This window comes from Pteropus alecto, unplaced genomic scaffold, assembly GCF_000325575.1.
Source record: "Pteropus alecto unplaced genomic scaffold, ASM32557v1 scaffold45, whole genome shotgun sequence".
NCBI classification, from domain to species: Eukaryota; Metazoa; Chordata; class Mammalia; order Chiroptera; family Pteropodidae; genus Pteropus; species Pteropus alecto.
The window spans coordinates 4,612,101-4,638,714 of NW_006442491.1; the positions used below are offsets into that span (position 1 = coordinate 4,612,101).

The 26,614-nt window shown below is 40.0% G+C and overlaps 1 long non-coding RNA gene and 1 pseudogene across 1 annotated transcript; one reads left to right on the forward strand and one right to left on the reverse strand.

Annotated features, from left to right (window-relative positions):
• Nucleotides 1-18,258, forward strand: LOC112471023. The gene is made up of 2 exons (XR_003043187.1): nt 1-233; nt 17,869-18,258. It is a non-coding gene; the product is annotated as an uncharacterized LOC112471023 (long non-coding RNA).
• A 7,986-nt stretch (nt 18,259-26,244) lies between these two features.
• On the reverse strand, nt 26,245-26,363 carry LOC112471116 (annotated as a pseudogene).
• Nucleotides 26,364-26,614: the final 251 nt, after the last annotated feature.

Consider the following 26,614-nt stretch of genomic DNA (forward strand, 5'->3'; position numbering starts at 1 on the left):
CTACTGTTCACCTCCTGCTGTACAGCCCAGTTCCTAACAGGGCACGGACTGGTCCTGGTCCACAGCCTGGGGGTTGGGGACCTCTGGACAGGATATAGATGGAGCACCAACAGCACCCATTACAGGTATATCCCCATTTTACAGATGAAGAAACTGAGGTGCAGAGAAGCGAAGTGACTCACCCGGGGTCTGGACATGTTACTGAGAGCTGGTACATGAAGCTAGGAATTTGGGTAAGGATTGTGTTAGATGATTTTAAGTCTTCACCCAACTCTGTAATCTCCCTTTGCCTCTGCATCTTATGGCAGATTCTCCCTCTGCTGCCTTCTCGCTGGCCTGGAAATGGCCTCCTCCGCTTGGCAGGGTACATATTTGCAAAAGGGCACACCCCTGCAAAATGAGTGATGACATGGCCTAATGTATTGGTAGCTGCAAGTTCATTGTTTGAGTTGGATGGGGACAAGCCCCTGTATTATTTCAGGAGGCTTGAGTTATGTCAACCCCACCAATAAGTAGTGTTAAAAGATTAGGCAAATAGGTGGAAGAAACTCCTGGCTTCTTGTTTGCTTAGACTGTCATGCTGATAGACTGTTTATCTCTCTGGTCCCAGGTCCCTCTGACACCTTTGGAAGATAGAACTTCCCCACACTGAGCTGCATTGTGGTGTCTTCCAGTTTCTCACTCTTCCCCTGTCCCCTCCTGAATTCCCAGGTCTAGTTCTTGGTTCTTTTACTGACTACCCCTTCCCCGCTGCCCCTCATATATTTCGAGCCTGTTTTCCTAGTGAACTTTTGGACCTGGGCTAGCCTTAGGAATCTGGAGAGAGAATTCTGAGCCAAGAGATCTGGGCTCTACCAACAAATAAATGAGTGTGTGAGATGCAGCCCCTGCCTCAATTTCCCACAGGAAGAATGGAATGTTTAAAGAGGAAATTACCCTTGCCTAGTCCACTTCCTAGAATGCCCCAGTACTTCAAAGCAGATCAAGTTACCAAAGGATTATCACATCCCAGGGCCTGGCTGACTTCTTAGGCTTTGAGAAACATCAAAATGAACCGTAAGCATATGAAAAGAAGCTCCACCTCACTGGTATTCAGGAACATGTAAATTAAAACAAGACACTAGTGATGTGAGGGTAGTGCAAATTGACCCTGTATCATAATAAAAAAGTCCATATCCTATAACCCAGAGAATCCCTTCTTTCAATCTGCAGCAGAAAGTCCCTTGCACAGATGCATAAGGACTCAGGTATGCATCAAGTCATTCATAAAAGCAGTACTTCTCAACACTTCATGAGCAAGCTCCAGTCTTTATTTCCAATCTGTTGCAAACTTGTCTATTTTTACTTTTACAGTAAAAATGAATTACTAGAGAAATAAAAATTTAAAAACCGAAGACTCGTGAAATACAGCCCCCTGATTTTTTTTTTTAGCCTTCTGATTATTATTGTGAGATTTGACATAACATTACTCTGCCAAATTGCTATAAAGTTACCTCAGTGCTTAGCCCCAGTCAATTCTTATCTCACCGACTGCTAACAAACAGCTTATGGCCCGCACTTTGAATAACTACTGTGTTGTTTGCAAAAACAAAAACAACAAACAAAGCAAAACAAAACAAAACAAAAAACTGGAAGGAACCTAAATATTTATCCATAGAAGAATGACTACATAAACATATCATGCCTATACTATAAACTTTGTGTTCTAGTCAAGAGTCAGGATGGGAGATTTATAAGTCCTGATATAGAAGGGTGGCCAAGACACATTACTGAGAGGAAAACAAAAACAAAAACGAAACAAGCTGCAAAATAATACGGTTTTCTCATGTGTTAAAGGTGAAAAAAATCCACAATAAAACAACACTATGAATTTCCTATGGGTGTATAAATACGTATAAAAATGTATAGAAAAGGTACTGGAAGTACTACTGGGAAATAAAAGGGGAATCTTTTGTAATGGTTTCATTTCTATGAAAAGAAGACATTTAAATATTACTTATATAAAATTAAAAAATCTAACATTTAAGCAAGTTTGACTTAAAGCAGGCAAAAGCAAATGCCTCTTCCTACCCTCCATGTTACATTGAAAAATGAATTTTCTATGCTTCTCCCTGCCTCCCAGCAGAGGGACACACCACACACTGCTATGCAGGTAAAATATAGATTAAATGAACAATCAGTATCGAGGGCAAACTCATGGGAAAAAGAAGATGCCCTGGCCCCAGCTGTAGCCTGAGAGGCTGGGAAGGGGACTGGCTGGTTGGATGAGCATATGAGCCCCCTGCGAGGTGGCCAGAGGCAAAAGGAAGAATATTGATTTTAGATTCAAATGTAGAGTAAAATTCCAGCGCCTGAGTTTTGAGTTGAAGGTAGATTGAGCACAGGAATTTAGTCCTGGCTCCCTCCTGAATCCTGGCTCAAATGACAGTAAAGGCAGGCAGCCCTACAGAGATGAAGAGAATAGGGCTGGAAGGCAGATGGCGGAGTTGTTAATGGACTTAGCAGAAGTAGGACAGTGGAATCTTCAGTGGGCAGTGGGGCAGTGAGAAGTTGCATGACTTATACCACAGAACCCTAAAAGACCCTTTTATTTTCTCCTCTCTGGGTTCATTGACTGTAGATTTCTAACATTCATGTTGATTTACCTTTATGTGAATCTTTCAGTATGGAAAATCATTTCCATTCATTCTGGGAGTTTTATTGTATAATTGCCTCGATAACCTTCTCTCCTACTATTTTCTCTGTTCTTTTTCTGGAACTCTTCCTAGCTGGATATTAGACCACCTGGATTCATACTGTATTTCTTACTTTTTCTACCCTAGTTTCCATGTTATCATTTTGCATTTATGTTCTGCTTTTGGAGAATGTTATTGACTTTACCTTCTGAATACTTCTAATTGATTTTTTTCAATTAAACTTAAAAAAAATTGTAGATGAATACGTAGTTGTAAGAAATAATACAGAGAGAAACTGTGTATCCTTTACCCCTCCCGTAGTGGTAATATCTTGCAAAACTGTAGAACAATATCACAATCAGGATGTTGACATTGATGCTGTTAAGATACAGAACACTTCTGCCAGCACAAGGATCTTTCATATTGTTCTACTATAGCCTCACCCACTTGCTTCCTTTGGCCATTCCGTCTTTAACTCATTTCTATAATTTTGTCATTTTAACAATGAAGCCATACAGCACATAACCTTCTGCAGTTGGCTTTCTTACACTCAGCATAATTCTCTGGAGACTTATCCAAGTTATTGCTTGTATCAATAGCTTGTTCCTGTTTATTGCTGAGTAATATTTCATGTTATTGCTGTACTACCATTTCTTTATTTACCCCTTAAAGGAATTTGATTTGTTTTCAGTTTTGGGCTATTATGAATAAGACTGCTATAAACATTCACATACAAGTTTATGTCTGAACATAAGTTCTCATTTTCTCTGAGATAATTGCCCAGAAGTACAATTGCTGGGTCATATGGGAGTTGCATATTTAGATTTTTAAAGGCCCTTTCAAACTGTTTTCCAGGGTGGTTATTCTATTTTACAGGCCCACCAGCAATGTATGATGGATTCGTTTTCTCCACATCCTTGCCAGCATTTGGAGTTGTCACTGTTTTGTATTTTAGCCATTCCGATAAATATTCAATAGTGGTATCAATTTGCATTTCCCTGATGGCTGATAATGTTGAGCATCTTTCCATATGCTTATCTGCTATTGCTATGTTTTCTTCAGAAATGCCTCTTTATGTCTTTTGCCCATTTTCCAATTAGATTATTTGTTTTCTTACTGTTGAGTTCTGAGAGTTCTTTATATATTCTAGATACTACTCTTTTGTTGGATAAGTGGTTTGCAAATATTTTCTCCCGGTCTATACCTTGTCTTTTCATTCCTTTAGCAGAGTTGTCCATAGAGCAAAAGTTTTTAATTTCGATGAAGTACAATTTACTGACTTTTTTTTTTAATGGATCATGTTTTTAGTATCAAAAAGCATTTGGTAAACCCTAGACACCAGAGATTTTCTCCTATGCTTATTTCTAAAAGTTTTATAGTTTTACGTTTTATGTTTAAGCCCATGATCCATTTAGAGTTAACTTTTGTACGAGGTGCGAGGTTTAGGTTGATGTTCTTTTTTTTTTTTTTTTTTTAAATATTGCCTATGGACGTCCAATTACTCCAAGACCACTCGTTGAAGAGCCTTTCTTTCCTTCATTGACTTGCTTTGGCACCTTTGTAAAAAATCAGTTGGGCATGTTGGTGTGCATCTATTTTTGATTTCTCTATTCTGTTCCATTGACCAATGTGTATATCCCTCCACTGATGCCATCCAGCCTTGATTACTGTAGCATTATAATATGTCTTGAAATCTGATAGGCTGATTCCTCCCTCTTTATTTATCTTCCTCAAAATTGTTTTAGCTATTCTAGTTCCTGTGCCTTACAATATAAATTTTCAAATAATCTTGTATATACAAGAAAAATCTAAAAAATATCTTGCTGGGATTTTGATAGAAATTGCTTTAAACCTGTATACCAATTTGTGGAGAATTGACATCTTTACTATGTTGGACCTTCTAGTTCATGAACATATTACATCTCTCCATTTGTTTAGCTCTGCTTTGATTTCTTTCACAGGCATTTAGTAGTTTCAGCATACAGATCTTGTATAGTTTTGTTAGCTATACACTTGCCTATTTTATTTTTTGTGTACAATTGTAAATATTGATTTTTAATTTTGGTGTCCACTGTTAATTACTAGTATGTAGAAATACAATTGATTTTTATATGTTTAACTTGTATTCTGAGACCTTGTTGAACTTACTTATTAGTTCTGTGAATAAGGAGAGTTTTATTCATTCCTTTCCAGTCAGATGCCTTTTAAACCTGCTTAGCATTTTTTTTTTCCTTCTTATTGCGCTGGCTAGAACTCCTAGCATGGTGTTGAATAAGAGCTGTGAGAGCCTTGACTTGCCTTTTTCCTGATCTTATGGGGGAAGGATTCAGTCTTTTGCCATTAAGTGTTACATTAATGGCAAATTTTTGGTAGATACAATATAATTTATCAAGTTGAGGAAGTTTTCTTCTATTTTTCCAAGAGTTTACTTTTTTAAATCATGGATGTTGAATTTTGTTAAATGCCTTTTCTGCATTGATTGATATGATCATGTGATTTTCTTCTTAAGACTGTTGTTATGCTGGCTTACACTGATAGATTTTTAAGACATTGAATCAGCCTTGCATTGAACCAGCCTTGCATTCAAATAATTTTTATTTGAAATAAACCCTATTTAGTAATTGCTGAATTTTCTTGCTAATATTTTGTTAAAGGTTGTTGCGTCTATATTCATGAAGGATATTGGTCTGTAGTTTTTTGTTTTGTTTATTATTTGTTATTTTCATTCAATTTAATATATTTTAAATTTCCCTTGGGACTTCCTCTTTAATTCATGGATTATTTAGAAGTGTGTTGTTTAGTTTCCAAGTGTTTGAAGATATTCCTGTTATCTTTCTGTTTTTGATTTCTTGATTCTATTGTGGTCAGAGAACACACTTTGAGTAAGTTCAGTTCCTCTAATTTGTTGTTTTGTTTTATAGCCCAGCATATGGTCTATCTTGGCATATGTTCTGTAGTCACTTGAGAAGAATGTATATTCTGTGTCGTCAGGTAAATGTTCTATACCTATCGATTAGGTTTTGTCGTTTGGTGGTAGTGGTGAGTTATTTCATATCCTTGCAATTTCTGTTTAGTTGTTCTATCAATTGTTGTGAGAAGGATGTTGAATACTCCAATTTTAGTTGTGGATTTATCTTTTCAGTTCTGTCAGTTTTGATTCACTTTTTATTTTTTATAGCTCTATTGTTGGGTGCACACATTTAAAATTGCTGTCTTCCTGGTAAATTGACTCTACTGGAATGTAAAGTCCCTCTCTGTCTCTGGTAACATTCTTTTCCCTGGAGTCTACATTATCTGATATTAATATAGCCACTCTTGCTTTTCTTTGATTGATGTATATAGGATATATATCTGTTTCCATGCTTTTACAATCTGCCTATATCATTATATTTGAAGAGTTTCCCATACACAGCACATAGTTGTGTCATGTTTCTTAATCCACTCTACCAATTTCTGTCTTTTAATTGGTGTATTTAGACCATTTACATTTAACATAATTATTAATATATTAGGGCTTAAACCTGCCATTTTTTTTTTTTTAATTTTCTGTTGCTCTCTGTTTTTCATTTGTTTTCTTTTTCCTGCCTTTCTGTGGGTTACTTGAACATTTTTTAGAATGATATTTTGACTTATTTATAGTATTTTTGAGTGTATCTCTTTAAATAATTTTTTTGAGTAATTGCTCTTTTGGTAGTTGCTTACTAATCTTCTTTAGGCCCTCTGCTCTTTGTAGCTAGTTGACTTCATTTCTACTCCTATAATCGATAATGTTCTAGGTGTTTTCATTGAAGGGACATTTATTCCTTCATGCTTAGGGACACAATGACAACAATAATAATAATTGTTTCCTTTCCACCTTTTACCATATGCCTGGTGCTCTATAATTTATCTTTGATCCTGTAAACCAGGCATTATTATTCCAATTTTATGATGTGAAAATCAAGGAAGCCTAGGATACTTGAGTAATTTGTTCAGGAATACACAGTTAGTAAGAATCTCTTTGTTACCAGCCTCCAAATTCTTCTATCATGTTTAAAAGCAGCTGTAGCCTGTGGGAATTGTTTTGAGATAGTCCTTTTAGTTAGTACCTGAGTCATTCTCTATTTAAAATGAAGGCTCTTGTCTACCATGGGAGAAGTGTCCTCTTCCTTCTCTCACTTTTCTGTTTCTCAGTTATGTTACTGGAGACTCCCTGCATCCTGGGTTCTGGAAAATAAGGAAGTTTTCAGCAAAGGATCTCCAGCTATAGGATGGCAGTATAGCTTTCAGTGACTCTAAAAACACCATTTGCTGCTCTGTCTTAACCTCAGACACGTTAATGCTCTTACAGGAAAGTTAGTGCTGCTATTTTCTCCCTACCAATTAAAACAAACTCATTCCTGATGATTCACTGGTTTCAATTTAAACTCTACCCTAAAGAGATAAATCTTTCTAACTCCGTCATATTTTCTTTTGTCCACCCTAGCTACCCACTGTTATGAACACACCCTGGATCGTGTCATCATTAGAAATTACATCAGTGCTGAAATCTTGTTTTCAAATCTTTCCATTCTCTGACAACTATCCTTCTGGCTCACTTGCTGAAAATTCTCCTATTTTCAGAATTTTTTTTACTTCATCAAAACCTCTAATAACCCCTCAGCTTTTTGCTATCTGTCATTACTTTTCTTCCTTCCTTCCATAGGTCTATCATTATAATTCCTGTATTAGTCAAGCTTTGCTGCAGTAACAAACAGCTCCCAAATATCAGTGGCTTATACAACAAAGTTTACTTCTTACCAATAATTCTGCTGATTTGCTTTGACACAGCTAGGCTTTAGGCTCCAGTGTCTCTTATGCTAAGACTGGGTAAAAGAGCAATGGCTGTCCAGGGAATGCCCTTGTCATGGCAGATGCAGCAGCCTAAGAGAGGGAATGGAAACATGCAATATTTTTCAAAGCCTAGGCTTGGTACTGGCACACTGTCACTTCTGCCTTTCAATCAGTCAGACTAAGTCACATGGTTGAGCCCAAAGTCAATAGGAAGGGAATTTTTTCTTTTTACTGGAATGAAAATATTTGCTTGACTGATGCAATCTGTAATTTCCTTCAGTCAAGTCCCTGGCTCCTCTCCCTTTGTAGGATCAATCCAAGCATTTGCCTTCTTTCTACATATACCTGAGCAGCAGAACGTTGGTTGGAAGAAAATTGTGCAAACTGAGCGACTGATTTCTCTATAAATGCATTATTTCAAGCGTCAGTTGGACACTTAACATGCCCTGCCTAACTATTTTCCTATGTATTTAATATTTTATTGTGGTAAAAAAATGTACAATGTAAAATTTATCATCTTAACCTTTTCGAAGTGTACAGTTCAGTAGTGTTAAGTATATTCAAATTGTTGTCAACCAATCTCCAGAATTTTTTCACCTTGCAAAATTGAAACTCTGTTCCCATTAAACAATAACTCTCCATTCCCCACTTCGCCAAGCTCCTGGCAAACACCAGTCTACTTTCTGTTTCTAAGAATCTGACTTTTTATATAAATGAAGATTATAGTATTTGTCTTTTTGTGATTGGCTTATTTCACTTAGCATAATGTCCTTGAGGTTCATCCATGACGGAGCATGTGTCAGAATTTCCTTCCTTTTTAAAATTAAATAATATTTCATTCTATGTATAGACCACATTTTGTTTTTCCATTCATCCTTTGATGGACACTTGGGTTGCTTATACCTTTTTGTCTATTGTGAATAATACTGTTATGAATATGGATGTGTAAATAACTCTTCGAGACACTGCTTTCATTTTTGGGGTATATACCGAGAAGTGGGATTGCTGTGTCACACGGTAATTCTCTGTTTAATTTTTTGAGGAACGTTTATACTGTTTTTCATAGTATTTTCTGTATTTTCTACAATTTAACATTCTCACCAACAGGGCAGCCTAGCTTTTTATATTTGTCTGGTAAGCCTACTTTGCCACTTTCACTAATGACCATGTTATACTGTATCTTTCTTTCTCAAAACTCCCTCCTCCCTTCTTCCACTTTTACTTTTAGGTTCAGCTGCTGACTTTGCCTCATTTCACCAAGCAAGTAGAAGCCATCAGATCCAAATACACTAGCCCTCCCTGCATCAGACTACATTCCTTCATTTTCACCATTTTCCCATTCTCCTTCTAGTTTGTTACAACCAAAGAGACAGAGCCACTGCCAGTCAGGGTTAATCCCTTCATCTGATTCCACGCCCCCTGCTCCCACCTCCCAGGACAAATTCAAGGATTCTTCACTTCATTCATTTTTCCAATTTCCTTTCCTATCACCCATTCTTTATCTACTGCATCATTATGTTGGCATTTAAGTAGGCCGAATATTTTCTATCTTCAAAAAACTCTCCCTTGAGAAGTCCACATCATCTATGTGGTATTCTTGCTAAAAATGTTTAACCTGAATTCAAGCATGAGGAAACGATCAGATAAACCCAGGATGTGGGACATGCTACGTGACAACTGGCCTGAACTCTTCCAGCATGTCAGTACCCTGAAAGAAAGAAAGAAAAAAAAGACAGAGGACTGTTTCAGATTAAGGAGAGTACAAAGATGTGACAACCAAAGAAATGTGTAAACCTCGACTGAATCCAGTACCAGCAAAAAAGAAAGCAGCTAGAGAGGATGTTTCTAGACTGTTGGGGAAAATGCAAATATGGTCTGTTTATGAGACAATTTTATTAATTCCATATTGTTTCTTCAGGTGGGATATGGCATTAAGGTCACATAGGAAAATGGCCTTGTAAAATCATTCTGAAATATTTAAGAGAATCTGCAACTTTATTTTCAATGATTTACTCTCAGATGAATATACACAGGTTTGTGTGAAAAGTAAATATGGCAGTGTTAACAAATGATGAATTAAGGTAAAGAGGGAAGAAATGTGTGCTGTACTCTTGTTTCAGCTTTCGGCGGGTTTGAAATTTTTCAAAAGAAAAGGTTGAGCAGAAAAGAAAAAGAATCTTACCTTGATCCATATCTGCCTATAGCTATACCCAGTTCATCTGCCACCCTTCTCAGCTGAACTTCTGGATAGAGTCATCGCCATTTGATGCTCCCGGTCCCTCACTTCTCATTCATCATTTGGTCCATTCCTGGCAGCCTTCTGCCCCCGCACCGCACTGAAATTGCTTTCGTCTAGGTCTTGACAACCTGCATGCTGGCAGCTCTAAGGGCAGCGCTCCACACAGGCGGCTGCTCCCTCGTTCCCAGGCACTCTCGTCTCTCAGCCTCAGGGACACCTTCTGGTTTCTCTTCTACCTCAGTGGTCTCTTCTGCTCACTCTTCTTTGCTTATTCCCTTTTCTCCATATAACCTCTACATTTTGGGTTCCTCAGAGCTCAGACTTTTCCTTCTTTAAATCCTTCCTCAGGTGAGTTCATCTATTCCTATAAATTTAAAAATCGAATTTGTTCTAATGATGTTCAAATGTATACCTCTAGCCAGAATGTTTCCCACACTTGACCACTTGAGAACTCTCTTACTTGGCATCTGTCTTTGGATATTTCACAGACATGTCAAATTTAGCTTTTACTTATTTCTTCATTAATTGAGCAAATCTTGAGTATCCACTATGGACTAGGCGACTGTCCTAAACACTGGGGATGCAGAGAACAAGCCAATTATGGCTGTGCTATTAGAGGACGTTCCAGCTGGGAGAGAAAGCAAATAAGAAAGAATTTGATGGTGGCAAGGGCTATGAAGAGAATAAATGAAAAGAGGGGATACCTTAGAGACTGCTTGGGTGGACCTATGCCTTTGGATGATCAGAGAAGGCCTCTGAGATGGGTACACTGAAATGAAGCTCAGGATGAGAAGTGGGGGCCAGCGTGAGAAGATTTAGTAGAGGGGGCAGCTGGTTTAGATGCCCTTGGGTGAGAATGTGCTTGGAGTGTTCTGGACATGAGGTGTATCCCCAGAACTCAGAAACTTGATCTCTTCTCTCTCTGATTTGTATTTTTAAATTCCAGAGCACTTAAGACCTGCTTATCAACTCTACCTGAAAAACTTTCACAAGACCTTGAATGCCTATTTTGGAATCTTCTCCAGATTAGGAACTGCCTGCCCCCTCTCTGGGCTGGAAAGCACTTTGATTTCTGTATTGGCAAGGGGCTGAGATTAGGACAAGAGGCAGGCATTTGTCAGAGTTTCACCAGTCCTTTTACCTTCCACCATCTGCAAAGTCAAACAGTAATCCTGACATCTGCTTGAAGGGGAAAGGTTTCCATCCTCCACTAGGGCTTGGTTCTACCCACAGTCTACCTCCTAGCCTCTGCATCTGCCATTGTGTTCCTGGAGACTGGAGGAGAGCTATGAGAGAGGGAGTCCTGGGACTTACAGCTGACACATTGCTGTAAGTAACCCTCCTGGCAAAGTGGAAAAGGTGATCTGACTCTGTTTTATAACCTTTCCTGGGTAGAAGTTGCAGCCAGTGATGATAAAATCATATCTCCCTCAGGGCTGAATCCCTTTAGGTCTTTGCTAATGAGGCAAAAGTCCATCTTTTCCTAGATGGGGGTGTGAAACCATTCCTTAAATATATTAGAAACATACTTAGAACTTAATTTTTTTTGAATGGACAATGTATTCATATCTTTATAAAATTAAAAAAAAATTGAAAAACTACCAAAAAATATTTTCCCCTCACCCTTGTCCCTAACCTCCCAGCTATCACCCACCTCCACCCCCTGCCATACAAATGCATAACCACTATTACCAGTTTCTTGTGTGTCCTTGTGTGAGGACCCCCTCGTAATCCCAGAGTTGGTATAAAGATTACTTTAAACTGAAGACGTTTGAGATTCAACAGATGCAGAAAGAAGCCTTCTTGGTGTTTCCCTTACCTGACTAAAAGCAGAAACTTCTGAGAAATGAAGACTGCTATAAATTCCATCTTCCAGGCAGTTTCTACTACCCGTAAAGAGATCAGGAATAAATATAAATCCCATGAAGAAGATGGAAAGAATACTCGCACCTGCATAAACAAACATTATCACAAACTTTCTTATCTTTCTTTGTTCTTCTAAAAACTCATTTGTCTTTCCTAAAAAATCTTTTTGTTTATCCTGTAGAAGTCTTTTTCTCCACTTCCTATTCCCCTACTACATTAAGTATATAAGTATAAAAGGCCCAAATTCCAACAATCACTTTAAGTTACTCATCTCTAAGCATTCATACATGTATGCATAAATAAGTTGTGCTTTTTATCTTGCTAATCTGTCTTTTACCAGTTTAATCTGCAAGTTCCCACCTTCAGAACCCAAGAGGATAGAAGAAAGTTTTTCCTCCTTGACACTGGCAAAGACTTTTTTGAATTTATATAAAAAAATATACTCTACACTGTACTCATACATACACTTTTTATTTATTTATTTATCTATTTATTTATTTATTTAAGCACAAACGATTTTCATTGAAGAACTGTTATGCATTTTCCTTTTATTCACTTGACAATATATCTTGGAAGCCTTTCAATGTACATAGAGAGCATCCTCATTAAACTTTTTGTACCTGAGTAGTATCTATTGTTTGTATGTGTCACACTTTTAAAAATAAATATTAAGTAATAAATATAAGCATAATAAAGTCAATATAAATAATTAAATATTAATGTTTATTTAATGTTGTTATTGAGAACCATTTGGGTTGTTTCTGATCAAATGGTGTTACAAACCACGAGGCAATGAAAAACCAGGTACATATTAGGGTTTCACATCTGTGCAAGTGTGTCTGTAAAATAAATACCTCAAGTGGAAGGAAGTGTAGGGTATGTGTATTAAAATCTGTAATTTTAATAGATTTTGCCAACTGCCTTCCACAGAGGTTCTACCAATATACATTCCCACCAGGCATGAAGATGAGTGGGAAAGGCTGACTGGGTGAGGAAAGCCAAGGCCTCCCTAGGAACTTGAGGTGGGGCAATCACTATTTTAGTTAGCTAGCTAACTATCTATCTATCTATCTATCTACCTACCTACCTACCTACCTACCTACCTACCTACCTATCTATCTATCATCTATCTATCATATATCTATCTATCTATTTATTTTTATTAAGTTGGCAATCACTATTTTATATAGCCAGGGCAAATACAGAAGGAAGAGGACACTAGAGCCTTTGGTATGCCTTGTCCAGGAGCAGCAGTTAAAATAACAATATCCATACCATGTAGGAATGAAGAACTGATACGACTCAGGTGACCAGGTAGATTTTCCTGGGGATTCTCATAGTAACTTCCTGTTAGGGGTTCATTCTTTCCTTTTCCAGGATCCCTGGCAAATCTGCTTAGCTTAGAGGCTCTCTCCACTCCTTCAGCCCCAGTCATCACTCCCCAGTCTACTACCTGGACTGGCCCCTCAAGAATGACTTCTTCATGGTCTTGTGATACAGCCATCTCCAGACCTCAACCTTCTAGGCCCCCTCGGCTCTCTGCAGTCTTTGCCGTCTCTTTTTTTCCTGCCAGCATCTTACTTCCTTGACCCCCAGGGGACCTCATTCTGACCACTGCTTTGTATTTCCTGCCCAGTTCTTTTTTTATTCTTCAAGTTAGACAGTTCTTCAGAGTCTCCATTTCTTTTCCCATTCCATGTGCTCTCCTTATCTCAGTATTTTATTATTTATTTTACCACTGTCTCCTAAAAAATCGAGGTATAATTAACATATAACATTGTTTTAATTTTAGAAGTACTCTTATTTTTTCTGTTTTTTTTTTCTTGTTCTTTTTTTTTGCTGTTGTTACTTTTGGTTTTTTGAATACTTTTAAAACTTTTTCCTATTTAAAAAATAACTTTATTGAAGTATAATTTACATACAATAAAATTCATTGATATATTTTAAGCGTTCAGTTTGATGACTTTTAACCAATGCATACACCTAAACAAGATATAGAATCCATCTATCACCCCAGAAAGTTCCTTGGTTCTTCTTTGCAGTCCCCTCAATTCAAGGCAACCACTGGACTGCTTTCTATCACTGTAAATTAGTTTTGCTTGCTTAAAAATTTTATATATATGGAATCACATGGTAAGAACTCTTTCATGTCTAGCTTGTTTTATTCCCCACAGTGATTTTGGGAGTTATCCATGTTGTTGTATCTTTTGGTAATTTTATCTTTTTATTATAATACATTCCTATGGCTATACCAAATTTTGTTTACACACACCCTAGTTAATGGATATTTGGGTTGTTTCTAGTTTTCAAAAGTTGTGAATAAAACTGCTATGCACCTTTGTGTACAAGTCTTTTTTTTTTTTCCTTAAGGTAACTTAGGCATTTTGGAAGGATTTTTAAAATAATTTACACGTTTTAATGTGGACTTTGACAAGCATTTGAGCAACAAAATCATACAGAGTTGAGTTCAACATGGTAGTCACTTGCTACTTTTGCATGGGGGTACTTATATTTGTGTACAGTCTTTTTGTGGACTTTTTTTTAAAATTGCTCTTTGATAAATATCTAAGAGTAGAATTGCTGGGTCATGTGGCAGGTGTATTCTGAACTTTTTTATTTTTATTTTTAATTTTATTTGTGACAGCAGAAATTTATTTTCCCACAGTTAAAGAGGATAGAAGTCCAAGATCAGAGTGTCAGCAGGTTGGTTTCTCCTGAGAGCTCTCTCCTTGGCTTGCAGACAGCTGCCTTCTCACTGTGTTCTTACATGGCCTGTTCCCTGTGCGAGCACACCCCTGGTGTCAGTGTATTCTTAACCTAAAAAAAAACCCACAAAAAAACTCCAGTATGTCCCCAGGTGGTTGTATTATTTTCAGTTCCTGCCAGCAAGATATAAGAGTTCCAATTTCTTTCCATCCTAGCCAACACTTGGTATTGCAAGTGTTACATAGTATCTTGCTGTGGTTTTATTTTGCATTTCCCTGATGAGCATCTTTTCATGTACCTATTGACCATTTGTTTAGCATTGTGAAGTGTCTATTTATGTCTTTTGCCCATTTTTTTTAATTGAGTTGTTTGCCTTCCTATTAGTGAGTTGTTCAAGTTCTTTATATGTTCTGAATGCAAGTCTTCTTTCAGAGATATGTATTGTGAATACTTTCTCTCAGGCTGTGGTTTGCCTTTTCAGAGCAGGAGGTTTTAATCCTGACAAAATCTCTTTCCTGTGGTGTGCTGGCCTCCCCAGCCCCTCACTCCTCTTGGGTTTCCCTTGACTCACTTCGATCTTTTTTTTTTCCTGCTTTGCAGATCAGCTTGTCCTGCTCCTCTCTCCAATTTTGTATAAAACCCTTCTCAGGTTTTCTAAAAAAGAGAAAGAGAGAGACACACAGAGAGACAGAGAGACAGACAGCCCTTTTTGCAAAGACATCTTTCTGCCCCTCTAACAGTTCTCTTCCTTTCTCATTTCCTGCACATAATTTCTTCATTCCCGGTACATAACTTCTTCTTTTTTCATTCCCTTTTCTCCTCTTTAATTTCCCTGGCCCTTATTTCCCATCTATGTTGGACCAAAGATTAACCTTTGAGAGTAAAATCAGGCCTTTTCCTGCATTGAGGCTTTTATGCAAAGTGCTCTACCAGAAACTTTCCCAGGCCCAACAATGCCAGAAAAAAATTCTCAGGAAGGGGTAACTAGAAAGTAAATCTTTTGACCCAAGGAATCTCAAATGGCAGTTTTATTGGATGAAAAGGGGCCCCATACAGGTCATGTTGAGGAACAAACTGTATTTCTTGTGGAACATTCTCACCTGTGTGGGATTCCTGCCTAGGTGTGGGGCCTCCCGCCAGATAAGATAAAGAAAATCTTTGGAAGCACTTATTAACCCTCACCTGCATCAGATCACTCACCTGCATAGTTTTATAATTCTCCCCTTCTCCTCCTGTGCCATTAAACAGACAGTGGTGCTTCTCAAGGTGTGGTCCCCAGAACAACAGCATCTGCATCACTTGGGTGCCTTTCAGAAATGCAAATTTCTAACTAAAGCAGTGGGTCTCACACTTGAGTGTGCATCAAAATCTCTGGGAGGGTTTGTTGGAACAGTTAGAACAGAGATTGCTGAGGCTGGCTCCAGAATCCAGTAGGTCTGGAGTGGGCCTGAGAATTTGCATTTTTAGTTCCTATTCCAGGAATACCCTTTGCGAACCACTGTAGTAGCGGTTCTAATTTATTTGATCTGGGGTCAGGTGGGCCTGGGCATTCACGTTTCAAAATGATTCTTATGAGCAGCTGAAGTTGAGAACTCCTGGTCCATGGGTTGGGGTGCAACATGGCTGGGGCCACACAATTCCAGTGAAATAAAAGGTGTTTTAAATACAGAACCTTCCTAAAGGGCTTTTCCTTTGTCTAGTCTTTTCTTCCATGTCAGGCCCACACCTCCAGTGCGCTCAGGGCCCCATCAGTTTCCTCTAAGGACCTGCAGATCCTTGGAGGAGTCTCTGAGCAGGACTGGTGCTGGCCTGGCCATAAGCGCTAGGCCCCAGGTGCTGTTGGAGCTGTAAGAGGACAACTCCGGGAGTGAGTCCTTTGAGAGCTCTGAGCAGGGCCACAAGCCTCCTTGGCTGGAAAAGGACACATTCCTTTTGGTGCCGGTGAGAGGTAAGGACTGAAACTATTGCAAATGGCCTGGGACTGTGACTGTATTTGAAGCTGTTCTATTAAATTTCCAGGTCCCTGTGTTCATTGTATTACATGCAAGCCTTTGATATTCAGCCATGTTTCTATTAAGTGTGGTCACCCAAGACTTTCAATTGTTTTAACTTTTATTGAGGCATAATCCACATGCAGTACAAATAATCTACAATGCACAAATAATCTATAATGCACAAACCTTAAGTAGACAGTTCAGTGAATTTTTATCTATGTATACACCCATGTCACCACCACCCAGATTAGCATAGAGAACATTTTCGTCATTCCAGAAAGTTCCCTTGAGCCCTTTTCTAGTCAATCTTCACCTCCCACTGCTACAACCGTTGACCTCTGTTGCCACAGATGAGTTTTGCCTGTTTTTGAGCTTCATATAAATTTAGTCACATGGAATGTGCTCTTTTGTGTCTGGTTTCTTTTTCTGAACATTGTTTTTGAGATCATCCATATTATTGTGTATCAGAGCAATTAATTCATTTTCCTTCTATGCTGTACACAATATATTTACCCATTCTTCCACTAATGGACATTTGGGTTGTATTTAGATCTTGACTAGTATCAGTTGAGCTGCAATATACATTTTTGTACATGTCCTTTGTTGTCTATAAAGGACTTCTTTGCAGTATATAGTGGTAGTGGAAATGCTCAGTTATATGTTTATGCTTGCTTTTCGAAGAAATTGCCAAACAGTTCTCTGAAGTACTTGTACCAATTTGTATTCGAGAGTTCTGGTTACTCCACAGCCTCACCCACCGTTGATATTTTCAGAGGTTTGATTTTAGCCATTCTAGAGAGTGTGTCGTCACAGCCCATTGTTATTTTAACTTGTATTTCCCTTACTAGTTGATGATGAGCATCTTTTCATGTTTCCAGGCCATTCGAACATCCCTTTGTGTTAAGTGCCTGCCTAAGTCCTTTGCCTATGTTTTTTCTGTTGAGTATCCGAGACTTTTTAATTAAGGTAAAAGTGTTGTGAAGTAGTGCTTTACTTATGTCAGGAATTAAGAGGGGGCTCAAGTGGGCTTGTGAAGAGGAGGATGAGAGGGATGAAGACCTTTCTTAATGAATCTGCTCCCCAGCCCCCTGAAGCTTTTTGATCTCTGTCTCCTCAGCACTTAGAAGAGGGCCAGGCACAATTCTGGAACCTAGTAAATCATCAGCTATGAGGACTGTTCTTTGTTTTTTTGGGGGTTGGTGGGCTAGGCCAGACCCTGAATCCTTTCCAGTTCTGGACTAGTGACCCATAAGCAGCCTTAGGCCACCAGATGGCTAATATGGCCCTGACTCAGACTTGTTGATCAACCTATTCGGATCCCATGAAAACCATCCCTGGTAACTGGAGTCCACTACGAACCCCTGAGATCGCAACCCTATCTCTATTCTGATTTCTTCAAAGTCAAGATTTGCATTCAATAGTTCAGGTCTCCCAGCATCTGGATCCCTAGGTCACTAAAAGAATTCCTTGGAGACCACAGCCTGCCCTCTCAGCCCCTTGTTAACCATTTGCTCTGGCCATGATGATTTCCAGATTGGGGACTAACTTGGGATACACTATGTTCTTTCGTGTGCAGGACCCAGATAAGCAGCCTCCAGATCATCTCCTTTGCCACCTGGCATGCAAGAGGCCCAATCAATATTTGTGAACTAAATGAAGAAATGAATGATTTAGTGTCTGACTCATTTCCTGATCAGGCAACCCATCTTTCATTCCTGCCACCTAGAGCCAAAGGAGAAAACAGAGACATCTTTTCATGTTTTTCCAGAGACTCAAAGAATTTGATGTCTTATTGTTCTTGGTAACTTCATAAAGTCTTAACATCCCTTGATTATTGAACACTTTTGTGTCTGCTAAATTGTTTGAAACACAGAATCCCGTTCTCTATATTGACTTCATAATATAAGAGATGTGTCCAACTGGTAAAAAGAAATGTTAAAAGAATAAAATGCTCAGTGGTGCAGTTCTGGAATCTTCAGACTCAATCAATCATCAATCAGTCAATCAAGTAACTAACATTTATTATGTAACTCTTTGGTGCCAGGCGTTGGGCTAAACACGAGGGATATGATACTAGAGATTTCAGTCTGGTGGTGGATCTATTTACTGACTCAGTTTCTCCTCGTGGTTCTTCATCTCTGATCCTCTCCTGATGTGAGATTTCTCCTGCACTTGTGGTTTGCCTGACACCCCATTGTTGCCTCTTGAACCCCAGCTGCTGGCCAATTTCCAGTGTCTGATTGTGCTAGGTTGTAATTCCATATGCTGCCAGTAGGTGCCTCCCTTTTAACACCTGAGGTTCCCCTGGATGAAATTTTTGGTTTCCACGTGACAAATGAGAACAGTGTGAAAGTAAATTTTGTGGATTTGAAGTTTTACTTTTTAAAAAATGTTAACTATGAATGAAGAGTGACCTTGGGTAGTAAAGGATATGTAAATATTTTTGGAATAGTGCTATCCAATAGAACTTTTGGGGTGAGGGGGGAGGTAGGTGGGGTAAAAGGGGTCAAGTATGTGGTGACAAGAAGAAAAGAAATCTAACTATGGGTGGTGAACACACAATGCAACATATATATGTCTTACTGTTGAATTGTACACCTGAAACTTACTGGATTTCGTTAACCAATGTCACCATGATAAAAATAAATTAAAAATAAATAGAACTTTTGGCAATCTGTTCTACCATCTGAGCTGTCCAGTGTCAGTAGCAAAAGGTGGTGACAGAAAGAAAAGAAATCTAACTATGGGTGGTGAACACACGATGCAACATATATATGTCTTACTGTTGAATTGTACACCTGAAACTTACTGGATTTCGTTAACCAATGTCACCATGATAAAAATAAATTAAAAATAAATAGAACTTTTGGCAATCTGTTCTACCATCTGAGCTGTCCAGTGTCAGTAGCAAAAGCTACATGTCACTACTGAGCACTTCACATGTGGCTAGTGCGACTGAGAAACTGAATTTTAAATTTTATTTAATTTTAACTAATTTAAAATAGCTGCAAGTGCTCAGTGGTCACTGTATCAGGTGGCACAGCTTGTTTTTGTCATTTCAGCAAAGGAAAAGCAAGAGAATCAATGTAAGAATAGAGCAGCAGCCAGTAAGTCCCCTCCTCACCAAAGTCTCTGATGACACTTTCACTTCAGGCTGGTTTAGCACAAGACTGTGGAGCAGAGAGATATGAGAGTTCATTCTGGCCTTGCCACTTAATAGCTGCTGTGGCCTTGGCATGTGAGCTAATCTCTCTGAGTCTCAGTTTCCTTATCTGTAAATTAGGGACAGTGACATCAACCTTAAGACTGCGGTGAGGAATGAGTTAAATACAGCCCTCAGGGCAGTGCCAGCATACACCGAGTGCTCAACAAATGGCCCTGCTGCCCCTCTAGGTGATGCTGCTGTTGCAGTGACAGACCACCCAGCTCTGAGCTGGTCTCCTCAGGCTCTCTACAGGGGCTAAATCAGGGTGAGGAACACTGTCCCAGGTCAAGAATATCAAGCAAATAAATTAGTCAGGAGTCATCTAGAAGCCAGGCTGCTGTGTCAACCTCATTCACCCAGAGGTAAAAATCAAAAGGGCTTGCCCTGGGTGGAGCTGTGCGCCAAGGGAGCGGGGTCTTCGCCCCGACCTCTGCTCTCTGCACTGTTAACCTCTGCATGGCCTCTACCTTCTTCCTCCCTCTCGGGGTCCCGACCGTGAATGGGTGCTGGGAAAACAGGGACCAGCTAGAATTCCCATTCCAGTTCCAGCAGACTGTCTCCCTCCGCCTGTCTGAGTTACGTTAACTATCTTACTAGAGGGATTTCCAGTCATCCTGATGGGGGTTCTCTCCACCTGCACCCACCCCATCCACGGTCCTAAGCACTCGAGGCATTTCTCATACTTTACTTTCCAGTGGGCTCAGATCACCTGAAAGCTTGTTAATATGCAGACTCTGACTCAGGAGGTCTGGGGGTGTGGGGTGGGGGCACTGATGCCGATGGTGCTGGTGCCGGCACCAATAAGTGGCAAGATTGTCTCAGTCGATGGTTCGCAAAGTGTGGTCCTGAGACCGGCAGCATCAGCATCCCTTAACCAGCAACTTGTTGGAAATGCACACTCTTGGGCTCTATTCCAGACCTCCTGAATCAGACTCTGGGTGGAACCCGGCAGTCCCTGTGTTATTAAGCCTCATCGGGCCCCAGCTGCCAGCTAATGTTTGAGAATCAATGTTCTAAATCCCTGGTTCTCAAACTCAGCTGCTCTTGGAATCACCTGTTTCTAGTTGATCATTTACTTCATTTTTGATTTGTTTTCAATTGTTCCTTTTATTTTTATATTTAAAAATCAACATCACGGAGGGATAATTTCCTGGGGAGTTAAAAAAAAAAAAAAAAAGAGCAGTTGCTTGGGTCCTAACCCTAGAACTTCTGGTTTGAAGGGCTGGGAATGCAGCCTGGGCACTGACACTTTTAAGTCTCCCTGGGTGGGATGCAGCGTCCATTTTTAAGTCGTGGGGACTCAATAGAATTACCTGGAGACCTTAATAAAGGCCCGGTGCTTGCCTCCCACCCACCAGATTCTGATCTAGGATGTTTTCTCAGCTTTGGAGTTTTCAAAGTCTTCTGAGGTTGAGAACCACACTGTCCTAACTGATGGGTATCCGTGGGGATAGGGTTGGGGGTGAGGACTCCTGCTTTAGAGATAGATTTGGAGAGTCCTCTTTATTAGGAAAGGGAGTCTTAGGTAGTCCTAAGTGAGAATTCAGAAGGGTCGGCTGGGAATTGGCATGGTGGAAGGGAGATGTTCATACATGGAGCGAAACGTGTATGTGCAGAAAAGACAGTCCTGAGGCTGAAATGTCTGCGGTGCCTAAGGTTTGTGGGATGCTTTTTCCCTTTTAACTTTATTTTTAACATAATTTCGGGCTTATAGAGAAATTGCAAGAATAGAACAAAATTTTTTTATTCTTCGCCCAGATTCTTGTGTGTATTTTTTTCTGAATCAGATGAAAAGTTGCACATGTGATGCCCTTTATCCCTCAAAGACTCAGTTGTATAATTCCTAAAAATATAAAGGACATTCTCTTATATAACCACAGTGCAGTTACCTAACCCAGGAAACTTGTATCAGTTCAATACAATTATCTAATCTGCAGACATTATTCAGATTTAGATTTCGCCAATGTGATTTATAGCAAAACAGTATCCTGGATCACATTGTTGCATTTAGTTATCCTTTCTCTACTCTCCTCCAGTCTGGAACTGTTCCTCAGCTTTCTTTGTCTTTTACAACATTTGCAGTTTTGAAGAGTACGGGCCAGTTATTTTGTAAAAAGTCTCTCAATTTAGGTCTGATATTTCCTCATGATTAGACTCAGGTTATGCATTTTTGGCAAGAATACTAGGACAAGGATGTTGCGTTCTCAGTGCATCATATCAGGAGATTGTGAGGTCAATTTCTTGGGTTGGGAGATTTTAAAACAAATTTGGATTATCAACAGTTCCAGTGAGAAGGAAAATCAAGAAGCCTATAGAGAGACTGGTGTGGTTTGCATGAGCAATGGCGATTACCTTAAATTTTTGAAGGACAAGAACAAAGGTCTGAAGGCAGAGGACTCAAGACAGAAAACAAAAAGGATAATGACTGAAAACTGATGTCCAGAGTGAGCCGAGGCTATGAAAAATGCTGAAGGCAAACAAATGGGCTTAAACAACACTAATTTGTTCTTCTGTCAATAAAAAATAGAATGTGCCTATTGGAGAAAATATAAAAAGTATAAAGAAGAAAATAGCTACTCCCTAAGTCCTACAACCAGCAATAACCACTGTTTATATTTTGGCATATTTCTTCCCAGCCTCCAGAAAGGGCATTTAAAGCTGTGCTTGAAGCATGAAACACAGTAAGAAAGAGCTAAGTCTTCTCTGCTGGAGAAGGTGATGTCATGCCAGTGGAGGCTAGCAAAAGAGGGCAGCCTGTGTCCACCTCACTCAAATGGCATCTGTAACCTGGGAGGGGGAGAGCTAAGCCAGGAAGGAGGCAGAGTGTGCATTCAAGAGCCCAGAGCCACTGCCCTGGTCTTTGCAAAACTGAGAGGCTGGTTCTAAAAGATTGGAACTGGGCAAATGTTTTACTGATTTGTAAAAATAGAAGGGGGTAAGAAGGGTGTGTGGTGACAGGGGAGACTCAACTTGAGACTAAGCTGTGTTCAACCCTGATTCAGACTAAGGAGGCCCACAGGCCAGGGGCAGGCAGGGAGCATATATCACCCAAAATAGCCTTCACAACCATCTGTCCAGGTGTGTTTTTCTCATTCTTGTTTTACAGACAAGGAAACTGAGACTCAAAGGTTAAGTACTGTGGCAGATACCATCGGTGCCCCACCCAATGTCCTCAGTCACCCAGAGGTCATACCAGAGAGTGCCTGTATGTGCTGATGACTTCCCGCATCTCTCTGCAAGGTGATCTCTGGCCTTTGGAGTGTGGGGAGTTAACACCCCAAGAGTAACTTTCAACCAGGAAATTGATGGTAAATACCCCAACTTGTTTGCTCCTTGATGAGACTTTTTTAAATTGTGATAAAAAACATATTACATAAGATTTACCATCTTAACCATTTTTAAGTTTATAGTATTTAGTATTAACTACATGCACTTTGTCATGCAACAGATCTCTAGAACTTTTTCATCTTTAAAATTAAATTCTATACTCATTAAACAACTCTCCATTTCCCCTTCCTCCCAGCCCTGGCAACCACCAGTCTGCTTTCTGTTTCTATGAATTTGACTACTTTAAATATTGCATATAAGTGGAATCAAGCAATAGTTGTCCTCCTGTGAGTGGCTTATCTTACTTAACATAGTATTCTCAAGGTGCATCTATGTTGCAGGATGTGACGAAATTTTCTTAGGCTGAAAAATATTCCATTGTATGGACATACCACATCTTATTTATCTATTCACCCATCAGTAGACACTGAGTTGCTTCCACCTCTTGGCTATTGTGCATAATGTTGCTATGAACATGGGTATACAATTATTTTGTTTTCAATTATTTTGAGATTGCTAAATCATATGGTAATTCTCCAGAACTGTGAGAGAATAAACTTTTGTTTTAAATCACCAAGTTTGTGGTAATTTGTTATAGCAGCTGCAGGAAACTAATACACAAGCTAAGATAACTTCCTCTGTAGACAATGCTGGTGAACAGAGTGAATAAACTTGTGTCCAGCCAGCATGTTAATAAAGGCTTGGCAAATTCATCAATAATGAGAACATTCCAGGGGATTCGTGACAGCTTGCCCACCTCTCTGCAAAGTGTTTGTCGTTAAGGGGTCTCTATTACCCAGGTGTTGGTGGAGTCCACATAGGAGTGCTGAAGGCTCCAGGGTCAGCTCTGCCCAGGTCATGATTTCAATCAATTTTCTGGATCCAGATGGGGAGAATCTATAGCATTAAGTGTGTGGGTGACACAATATTGAAGGGAGGAGGGAAAATGATAGCAGAATTGAGGTGAAACTTATTTTGCTAGCGGGTTTTAGAGTTTTAGTAGTTAATAGTGTGGTATAGTTTTTTGTAAGAACATAACTTAGGGTACTTTGTGGGAAGGTAGTGTCCAGCTCATAGAAGATATTCCTAGGTACTCACTGCTGGTTGGAGTGCATTGGACAACTTTGTTCCATATTTAATACTTCCTTTTTAAAAATGAGAGATAAAACGGTAAAGGATCAGGAAACCAAGTATGCTGAATTAGTGACTGCCCCTCCACGTCCATTCTATGCTTTTCTTTACTCTGCTCTGAGCCCCTGGAGGCTATACTTTTTAGGCTTCATCACCCAGACTATTAAGCTAATGCTGTGAAACAAATCACCCTGTGTGACAAAATATAATGGCCTAAAGCCACAGTAATTGTGTAATGTCACAGTTTCTGTGGGTCCGGAGGCCAGGAGCAGCTTAGCAGGGTGGTTCCGGCTTAAGGTCTCACATGAGGCTGCTGTCAAGGTGCAGCGGGTTCCACAACCTCTGACGGCTGGACTGGGGCCCAAAGGCTGGCTTTCAAGAGGGCTGACTCCCATGGATGGCAAGTTCATGGTGCCTGTTGGCAGGAAGCCTCAATTCTTCATGGACCTTTCCACAGGGCTGCTTGTATGTCCTCACGACATGGCAGCTGACTGTCTCCAGAAGAAGGGATCCCAGAGGGAGGAGGGTGGAAACCATAATGTCTGCTGTGACCCAGTCACATTCTGCCATTTCCACAACCCATTACATGGGTCAGCCCTATGTAGTGCGGGAGGGGACTGCATGAGGGCCGGAGTGCCAGGAGGTGGGGTCCATCTTGAAGCTTGGGTACCACAGGAACAGAGGGATGTGATGTAGCTAGAAGAAAGTCTGGAGAGAATGAAGCTGGAAGGTGTGATGAAATCTGCCCCAACTCAGGTTGGCCAAGTCCTGGCCCCAGTTCTGGGACGGAGATCTTCACTCCTCGGTCCTGCCAGTGGGACTTCCGTACGTGCTGGGAAGGAGAGAAGTCCTCCTTTGAACCCTGCCAGGATTGCTTTACGGCTGTCAATAGAGCAGGCCTTCCGGGGATCGGGGGAAGGGTGATGCATTGTGAAGATAAGAGCTGTGAAGCGTTGGCAGGAGACAATGGCCTTCATTGAGGAAATATGACATAATGGGCCAGCCAGTCCATGGCTACCACGTCAGGAAACAATAGGCTTTCAAGCGGGCACAGGAGGTTTGCTGAGTGGGCCAGCAACACGCCACCATGCCCTCACACCCCCTCCACTCTGCCGTCTGAGAGATGAAGCCAAAGGAGAAATTTTGCTGGGATTTGTCTGCAAAGATCAGTTATTCAAAACAGCTTTTTAAACACACAGTGTCTTCTAATCTTGGTGCAGTTTGTCCTTGCTCGGTTCAAAGTGAAGCTTTCCTGATTCATTTTCCAAGTTTATAAAGTCACCATTATCCGTTAACAAAGATGAGAAGAGAGTAGGAACTAGAAAGAGAGGGTTTGAGCATGACTTGTTTAAAACAGTTCCGCAGGCACGCTGAGGTTCTATTTCCATGATGTCTGTCTTTGAGATCATGTGTCCAGCAGAGTGCTGGATGACATCTCAGGAACAGATGTCATCTGTGGACCCAGCCACATATCTGTAAGCCGAGGGTCTGTGGGCAGCTTGGGCCTTGGAGTTAAGCAGAACCCCAACTGGATATAGGATCTGTCCTTATTGGTGTCATATGTTAAATTATCATCAATGAAGTGCAACTTTGTAATGATGTCTCATATCTGGGACACTTATAGCACAGAAAAATCCTGTTAGAAAAACTTTCCTTGGAAAATGCTTGCCAGCTGCCAGGTCACTCAAGGCAGGGGGGTGCCTGTGATGACCTGAGTGTTCCTGATAGGAGCGCCAAGAGAGAACATCTTTGTGAAAGACCTTGTGGATGGAATGCTTACAGATCATACTTTAACATGGAAGGCCTCCTGGAATATTTTCCAGAGCCGTTGGGGAGGACAGGCTGGTATTTCCATTTGTAAGTGGGGTTTAGCCACTTACGAATGGAGTGATCTTTTGCAAGTTAATTTGTACCTTTGTGGAATATATAGCTGACATCCTGTGGACTTCCAGCAGCTGCTACCCCTTTCAGAGGCCCTCTAATTTCCTTCTGGGGAACTTTCTGCCCTCCTCCTATTTGGATGTAATCAAGGACATCGCTGGAAGGGACATTTTTGGGAAATGTGCTTAACTCAAAGCCAACCCAAGTTTTCTCGATATCTGTATTGACCTAAATATCTTGGATACTGAATAGCTCTGAGTAAGCTGAAATTCCCATAAATAAAACCTTATTTTAATTATAGGGGGGATGTTTGTTATTTATTTATTTTTAAAAATTTTTTTTAGGTGAGGCAACCTTTGGTTGATCTCACAGATTGCAAGGACCTTGTCAACTTATTTTTATTTTTTATGCCTACAGCACCTGGTCTTCCTAGGTGGTCTCCCATCCAAGTACTAACCAGGGCCAACCCTGCTTAGCTTCTGAGATCAGACAGAATCGGGCTTGTTCAGGGTGGCAAGGCCGTAGACAGAAGTTTGTTATTTAAAGATAACTAGTAGAAAATGTAAAACCAAAAAGTCATTTGTGCAAACAAATCAGTTGTGCAAATAATTGCACTTTAGTTTCTATTGACTAAATTCTTAATTTGTAATTGGGTTGTATACTTTCAGAGAATTTTTGAAGGTATATCTTCTACCTGCTTTTCCCCGCTCCCCTCTGAGCCCTACGGGGTCTCTGTTTCCTCTGACCTGTGTCCTGGGATGCTGGTCACAGCATCAAT